This window comes from Arvicanthis niloticus, chromosome 4 (assembly GCF_011762505.2).
Source record: "Arvicanthis niloticus isolate mArvNil1 chromosome 4, mArvNil1.pat.X, whole genome shotgun sequence".
In the NCBI taxonomy this organism is placed as follows: Eukaryota; Metazoa; Chordata; class Mammalia; order Rodentia; family Muridae; genus Arvicanthis; species Arvicanthis niloticus.
In genome coordinates this window covers 117,139,499-117,148,684 of record NC_047661.1, presented here as the reverse complement: position 1 = coordinate 117,148,684, position 9,186 = coordinate 117,139,499, and the positions used below count along the sequence as shown (strand labels likewise).

General features: G+C 38.9%; 1 pseudogene; it reads right to left on the bottom strand.

The window, feature by feature from the left end:
* Positions 1-6,172: 6,172 nt before the first annotated feature.
* Positions 6,173-7,563, bottom strand: LOC117707310 (tubulin alpha-4A chain pseudogene; annotated as a pseudogene).
* Between the last annotated feature and the right edge of the window lie 1,623 nt (positions 7,564-9,186).

Genomic DNA, 9,186 nt, shown 5'->3' with positions numbered 1-9,186 from the left:
GTTTTCTTTTCATCAAATTGTCAAATCCCGTCTTTAACTATATGCATAGAGCTTCGGTGGAAGAAGGCAATTATGAAGAATAGAAGCATTAGCCAGAAAGTTCCATCAGAACCAAGAAAACAATAATTCAAAGTAACCACCATAGCATGATGTGCACACATATGTATGTGTGTGTTCCCATGCACATTTGTTGCCATCTTGGATTCAGGGCATTACACATAATAAACAAACATTGCACACTGGCCTGAGGCTCCAACCCACAGATTTGTTTTCGTAACAGTATCACAAAATCTCTGCTATTGCCCAGAAGTGGCTTTATGGGAGGAAAAGTTTGAATTAAGTCCATTTTCTCAGATTCTGTCTGGTAGTTGTGCCAAGGTGGCTTGTCAGTGAAACCTTCCTAGTGATCTCTATTCTTCAAGGTCTTTTATCCTTGTCTCTCAAAATTTATCTCCTGATTACTTAGTAAATTCTATATTGTTTACTTGAAATGTTGGCTTTGCTCTGAATCTTCATGTCCTATGCATGTTCAGAATTTACCCAATGTCTTAAAGTGTACATGAGGGGCTCTCTATGGACTTCACAGACAGCAGAAAGATGAGCTGTGGGAGGCAAGAAGGTAGTTTAGTACAGCATGACTCAGGAGTCTGGCCCTGAGTTGTTTCTTCTAGGCATATTTAATTACAAAACAATCTGGTAAAAACTATTCTTGTGATGATTAACTCAATGCTGTGTGCATAACAAAGTATATCTAAATCTCTTTGAGGAACAAATTAAGCAAAATAGAGAACAGACATGACTACATTGAAACTCTTTATAAAGTACACTGGCCACTGTCCATAAAGATAGGGGCTAGAGGCTGACTGAGGAAAAATAATTTTACAAGAGTCTGGAAGAAAGTCTCATGCCAGAAAGTCTTTACAACAAAAATGGCTCAAAGATCACCTGGTTAGAAATCATGTCCACCCCAGCCTCTTGGATAAACAACAGGTTGTGCATTCCTTCCTTTGAATGAACCACCCTGTGTGCTTAATTTTACAGGTTCCATGTCACCTATAGAAAACTCAATCCAATATTTAAAAATTTTCGATTTCCCATCTCTTAATTTTGTAGAGTAGAGTAGCCAACTTTTTCTGTTTTCCAGATCATTCTTGTTCTGTCTGCAGCCTGGATTCTCAATCTCTAGCATTGCTTATAGTTAGAGTGTCCCTTGGGAAGGCTGTGCCCTTGTCTCACCTCTTTGAAAGACTACTCCCACTAGTCCCTGTTTGCACGGCCTCAGTTGTTCTGCGAGAACCTGATCACCTCCTCCAACCAACTAATGGGAGGAAACTGTCTCCAGATGTTTGTTTTAGTCACATTCTTTAATCTTCTTTATGCCTCAATTTTACATACACAAAATTACACTAGTTAGAATACCATCTCATAATGCCGTGGATGTCAGATGATTAGAACATCTATATATCCCATATTTCCAGTGAATTCTGGCAGAGGGGAAAATAGCAAAAAGTGTTAAATTAAGAATAAGTTAGAAGAAAAGAAATTGGGTTCCTCTTGTGCTTAGAGGGGAGTAGTATATTTAATACACTACTTTGAAAGAGATTTCACTTTTAATAAACTGAGTTATCCTAATAGTTCTTAACCCTATTGGACTTGATTTTCCACTCTGTCTTATAAAAATCAATTTTAATGATCCATTTATTAACTTGAAGTTCAATACATAATTAATACAATTTAAACCTAAGGATAATCATATAAAGTATTTTAGGACTCTAAATGAAATATAAATATAAAAAGAAAGGAAACTGATTTATGATAAATTAATATGAATTTCAATATAAACAATATTAACTGTAAGTACACTAGAAGACAAGAGCATCATCAGATATTTTAATCTATTTACCATGAATAACTTTGGGTTTCAATGATTAAAGCCACTTTCCCTTAAGGAATACAGGAAAAGAAAAAGAGCAGTGTTCTGAATAGTGAAATGAAACAAGTTTGTAATAAGATATACTGTGAGAGAAAGAAGCTTGTCAATTTAATTATAGCAAAATTGTATGCAAGAACAAGTAGAGAAAGTACTTATTCAAATGCCAAGAAACCCAGTGACGGGTAATCTGGAGGTTTCTAGGATTTCTGATGCAGTGAAAATAAAACAAGACAACAATTACTGTCTACCATCTGGGAAGTCAGGACAGGAACCCAAGCAGAATAGAACCTGATATCAGGAGCTAAAGCAAAAGTTATGAGTGAGCACTGCTTACTGGTTTCCTCCTCCTAGCTTTCTTAGGGTGCTTTCTTACAACACACCTTCTCTATCACTCTTCAGTCAATAAAATCATGCTTGTCCAAAGGCCAATTTGATAGTCTCAATTGAAATTCCCTCATCCCAAACAGCTCTGATTTGTGCCAAGTTGACATAAAACTAGTCAGCACAGGGGACAGTCTTTGGTGCTGTTTGTGCAGGTTTGGGAGGTGTGGCTTGATGAAGGAAGTGTGTCACTGTGAGCAGGCTTCTAAGTTTCAAAGCCATTTGAATGTGCAAATTGCTTTCTGCTTCAAACTTGTGATTTAAGATGTGAATGACCTCTCAGCTCCTATTTGTCCTGCTTCTCCTGCTGCCAACTCCCTCCACTCCATCATCCTGGACTATATCCCTCCGGAACTTCAAACCTAAGTAAACTTGTCTTGCTGGTGCAGTTTTTGGCAGCAACATAAAAGTATCTAGCACAATGCTAGAAAGGGTTAAAGAGGAATAGTTGGGGCAGGAAGTCAGAAAAGGTTATATTTCAGCAGGGTATAGGAAGGGATAAGAGGAAAACAGCTAACACAAAGACCTTTTGACAAAGTTATATGGAAACCTACGATTTCACATATTTCCTAAAATATATATGTGGTGGTTTGTATAATTGGCCCAGGGAATGGCATTATTAAAAGGTGTGGCCTTGTTGGAGTAGGTATGTTAATGTGGGTGTGATCTGTAAGACCATTATCCTAGTTGCCTGGAAGCAAGTATTCTGCTATCAGCCTTCAGGTGAACATGTAAAACTCCCAGCTCCTCCTGCACTGTGCTTGCCTGGATCCTGCCATGTTCCCACCTTTATGATAATGTTCTGAATCTCTGAACCTGTAAGCCAGCTCCAATTAAATGTTGTTCTTATAAGAGTTGTCTTGGTCATGGTATCTTTTCACAGCACTGAAACCCTAACTAAGGCAGTATACATACACGTATAAACATGTGTTTAAATGGAGTACTTACTGGGAGATAGTGCTTCGTACCAGACACTACAGGCTAAGAAATAAAAAGTCCAGTGTCAGGAAAAGATTACCCTTTTGGAGTTCTTGATCAGTGGGATTCACAGATCCAAAGCATTATATGTTATTGTTAATGTTCTTGGTTACCCTCCAAAACTTAACAGTAAGAATTTATTGTTGACATTACTATATGATTGAATCATAGAACATGAAAAAAATCAAGCAGTACTTGCATAGAAGATTTATCTGTCCTATCTAGCTTGCATAGTGCTTAGAGATGCTGTGTTGCTGCTAGAGGGGAAAAAAGTAATCATTAGTTTTATTTTGTTGTGAACTTTGAGGCCGATAACAATAACTGGTTTGGCAAGGCATGTCCATTGGTACCATAGTAGACAAATTTCACTGGAGTCAAGAACATGTTTTTGATTGGATTTAAGTCTTATTCCTCACAACTCACACGATTATTGTGAATAAGAGCCTATAACTAGATAGATCGAAGATCCTGAAGGAGAACCTATTACCATTTTTCTGCAAGATGGACAAAAGTTTTAACTTGTACCTAAGATATACTAATTATACACACAGATTAATGTATCCATCATCTCTCATGGGGGGGGGTCTTCTTTTCTCATAGATGGCAATGAATACAGAGATTCATAGCTGGTTAAGGTAGAGTTAATGAGAGAATGTGTCATGTTCACATTAAATGGGACAATTATATCACATTCCCTTTTTACAAAGACTCAGAAAACACTCTGACACATTGAGTGGAAATACTGTAAAAACCAGAGGCAGTTAACAAATGTAAGGAACATTGTTTTCTGGACACAGCAGATATGAACCCATAGCGCTTGTGGCATGAGCTATAGGATGTTCAGAAGCTCAAACTCTGAAGGAATTCCTCTGAAGGGAGGTGACTATAAATTTCTACCCATATCTGAGGTGATACTGATCGTTAATAACTTCTGGGGGAGAGAGAGAATCAGCATTCTTTCAACTTGGTAGTTTCATCACAATCAATTGGCAGACCACATATCCAGGTGTGTGTTAGCAGCACAAATTGTACTTGATGGGTACTAGAGGACACAAATTTGAGAGGATCTAGAGGAGATGAGTGAAGAGTGAGTGTCATCAAAATACATTGTCTAGAATGCTCAAAGAACAAATAAAATATTTTAAAATTAAACCATGTTTAGTGAAAACTTAACTGAGTTCAAAAATAACAAAGAGCGACTCAAAACAAAACCATTCGTGGCATAACATATTAAAAGTATCTGTTAAGGTATCAGAAATATTATATATATATATATATATATATATATGCATATATATGTATGCATATATATGTATGCATATATATGCACATTATCATTTAGATGTTGTTACATTATAATATGACATGGTTGCAATGATAAATATGTTTCTCAAAAAATCTAAATATCATAGAAATCTTACATATTCTATCGATGCCTGAAGCACATTTGCAAGTTAATATAGTCCAAGAAAATAATCTCAGTTACTTAACTGGTGAATATTTAAGACAAATACCATTTTATCCCAAGAGAATTGACAGCAGTCTCTCTCTGGAACTGCAGAATAGACAGCTGTGTGTGGCTATTTGACATCATTGCATATCTCCCAAACAAGATGGATAATATGGCCTGTAGGTAGTAACTTTCACCTAGGTAGTTCAGGAGGGTTATATTAGATACATCTGAGATAAGAGAAGAATGATAACATTTGAATGCTTCAGCAACAATACAACCATTTAGATGAACAGAGATTATTCTTCATTGTATGAGATTGTCCTGAGTACAGCAGGCATAGAAGGTCTGTGCCTCTGTCTGAAGTTCACCCTGTTGATGACTTAACAACAGCCCAGAGATTTACAAGATAACACTGAGGAGAAGGGGGAGGCATCATTCCAAGTAAAGCACATCATGCATGCCTATTATTAAGTAGAAGATACTCTCTCATACTTTAAGAACAATATAAAAGATTGACAGAGACTCTATCCCTGTAATGTAAGACTTTTTTTTTAAATGATTAAAAATAACAATAAGAAAGGAACCTTTTTTTCATGTGCTCTTGTTAATATGCTCAAATTCTGTATATGTTTTCCTGTGTAGTGGGGTAAATACAGTCCAAAGCAAGGAACCAATCAAAACATACTCACTAAATACTCAAACAGTTCTTTATCTCCATATGATAATATGCTCATCCAGTATATAGAAGTGTCCTCTAAAGTTTGCTAGTACATTTTTCTGTGACTCTCAGTTACTTCAGTATAAAGCAGTGAACAGACTGGGAAATAATTTCTACTGTGCTCTTTTTAAAACTTACAATCATATTTTTAATTTTTTTTTGTTTTGAAGACATCTGAACCATGGTTTTCCTTCCCTCCACCCCTCCCAGTTTCCCCCCTTAACTATCCTCTCCTTCAGATCCACTCCTCCATTTTCCTTACAAAAGAGCAGTCCTCTCAGGGATATCTCTTATCCAGTGAACATGGGACAACAAAGTTAAAACAAAACCACACACAAAAACTTCATATCAAAGGTGGGTAAGGAAATTTGGTAGGAGGAAAAGGGTCCATGAGCAGAAGAAAGAGTCAGAGACCCCCGATCCCTACTCTCAGGAGTCACACAAAAACACAAAGATAACAATCATAGCATAACCAGAGGACCTAGTGAGGACCCGTGCAGACTCCATGATGGCTGCTTGAGTCCCTGTGAGCCCCTATGAGGCCTGCTCAGCTAATTCTATGCAGTGTTCTCTCCAGTATGTTTTTTAAAAGCTCGAGTTTCAAAATATTATGTAATACATTTGAACATAATTTCTTTTTTTTCCATGCAAGGAAACTTTATTTTGAAAGGATTTTACAATGAACAGTGAACAGGCTCCAAGTACCTGTCTATTCTCCCTCATCCTCGTCCTCAGAGGAGTCGATGCCTACTTCCTCATAATCTTTTTCCAGGGCAGCCATATCCTCTCAAGCCTCAGAGAACCCCCCCCTCTTCCATGCCTTCACCCACATACCAGTGTACAAAAGCCTGCATGGCATACATCAAGTCAAACTTGTGGTCCAGGCGGGCCCAGGCTTCTGCAATGGCGGTAGTGTTGCTCAGCATGCACACTGCATGCTGCACCTTGGCTAGGTCACCCCCAGGCACCACAGTGGGTGGCTGGTAGTTGATACCAACCTTGAAGCCTGTAAGGCACCAGTCCACAAACTGGATGCTGTGCTTCGTCTTGATGGCAGCGATGGTAGCATTCACATTCTTGGGCACCACATCTCCACGGTACAGCAGGCAGCAGGCCATGTACTTGCCATGCCGAGGGTCACATTTTACCATCTGGTTGGCAGGCTCAAAACAGGCATTGGTGATCTCTGCCACTGACAGCTGGTCATGGCAGACTTTCTCTGCAGAAATGACTGGTGTGGAGGTAGCCAAGGGGAAGTGGATGCGACGGTAGGGCACCAAGTTGGTCTTAAACTCTGTCAGGTCCACATTGAGGGCCCCATCAAAGCGCAAGGAAGCTGTGATGGAGGAGACAATTTGGCTGATGAGGCGGTTGAGGTTGATATAGGTGGGGCACTCAATATCCAGGTTACGGTGGCAGATGTCATAAATGGCCTCGTTGTCCACCATGCAGTCACAGTCTGAGTGTTCCAGGGTGGTATGGGTGGTCAGGGTGGACTTGTAGGGCTCCACTACAGCCGTGGACACTTGTGGGGCTGGGTAGATGGAGAACTCCAGCTTAGACTTCCTGCCATAGTCAACAGAAAGCCGCTCCATCAGCAGAGAGGTGAAGCCAGAGCCAGTGCCCCCTCCAAAGTTGTGGAATACTAGGAAGCTCTGAAGTCCTGTGCACTGATCAGACAGCTTGCGGATCCGGTCCAGTACTGAGTCAATAATCTCCTTGCCAATGGTGTAGTGATCACGGGCATAGTTAGTTGTTGGCTGCATCTTCTTTCCCAGTGATAAGCTGCTCTGGGTGGAAGAGCTGGCAGTATGGGCCATTTCGGATCTCATCAATTACAGTAGGCTCCAGATCCACAAAGACTGCCTGAGGCACATGTTTTCCAACTCCAGTTTCACAGGAGAACGTGGTGAAGGAGTCATCCCCTCCACCAATGGTCTCATTGCTGGGCATTTGCCCATCAGGCTGAATCCCATGTTCCAGACAGTAGGGCTCCCAGCAGGCATTGCCCATCTGGACACCTGCCTGCCCCACATGGACTGAAATGCACACATGCATGATGAGTTTGGGCTGTGTGTCTCACATAGAGTCAGGGCCACGAGTCTCCGTGAGATCTGCGGAGCTATCTTGAACATAATTTCTTAACAATTTACATGTAACAGGAATTTGTTACTTGAAATTCATGTCTAAAAAAATTCTATGAGATCCACTATTAAGCATATTAGTGTTGATTGTTTTTTGGCTATTCATATTCTTCGTCTGATCTCTAAAATATAATATTTAATATAATCTCAGATGCATTTCTTTGTAAATTTACATGGAAATCCAGATTTGTTGTTAAGCGGTAAAGAACTTCCATATAATACGTTCAACGTTATTACTACAAATAGGGAATTACTAGACAATTTTTTAAAAGGAAAAATAAGATCAACATTTCCAAGTAAAATTAATATTTGATTATTTTATGTAATTATAAATGTAAATGTTACTTTTATTTCCTTAGATAAAGAGATGAGATGAGAGCCGTATCCAAGCTTTAAAAAATCATGTCTTGGGCTGAGCCCTGAGGATCCAGCTCTACAGTTCTCCTTATGCCTGGAAGGTTCTAGCCTCCATACAATACAATTTTCTGTAAGCCCAGACCTTGAAGACTTCAGTTGCTAGCCTCTTTCTCCCAACCTATGCCTAGAATGTTTCAGCCTCTGAGACTTACTGAATAAACTGACTTTTTCTAGGTCTTTTTGAACTCTAGGTGGCTGGTTTAACTCAGCTGATTTGGCTCATAAGCCTCTCCATGCTGACTGATTCAAATTTGCTTCTCTTGGCTTCTCACTGAGAGTAAAGGTATGTACTAAATCCCAGCCAGAGGAATGAAAGCTGTGTCATGTCTGCATTCCAGCTAGGTCACATCTTTCGATGTGATCTCTTGACAGAGTAGCCATGCTGCTGGATTAAAATTATTCTACAAGTAATAATTTGCTGGTTGTAAAGGGAACTTAAGCAATATTATATTTTATGAGTTAAGTTTGTTATTATAAATATAGACTGTTAGAATTTGTATAATTTTGCATATAAGTTATACAAAATTCTAATTTGTTTAATATTCGAGGGTGATTTCAGTGCATCTTCATAGAACAATAATTAAACAAACAAAAAACTCTATCAATCCTGTCTTTTCTTTTTTAGAATGGGTAAGTCTAAACCAGGATAAAAAATACCAAAACATAATCCTTTCATTTCTGATACTATCCCTAATCTCTGATTGATCTGTCCAAAGAAACCTTTTATATATAGGTTAGAAATATACCAATATGGCCGGGCAGTGGTGGTGCACGCCTTTAATCCCAGCACTTGGGAGGCAGAAGCAGGCAGATTTCTGAGTTCGAGGCCAGCCTGGTCTACAGAGTGATTTCCAGGACAGCCAGAGCTACACAGAGAAACCCTGTCTCGAAAAACATTATATATATTTATATATATAGTATGTGATATGAAAATGGTTTTCAAGATTATCCCTCAGCTATGCTCATTGTTTTATTTCCTCTGATGCTTGCCAAGTGGTAAACATATAACCAGCATCATCAGTAGTCTTTGGCAATTATTATGATTAGACTGTTAACTTGTTTGTTGATTTGATTTATAACAATGGGGGCAGAAAGTACTTGAGTGACTGAGAACTAAAAGTTGCTTAATTTACAGATCCTGAATTAATCTCTGTGGGGAAAA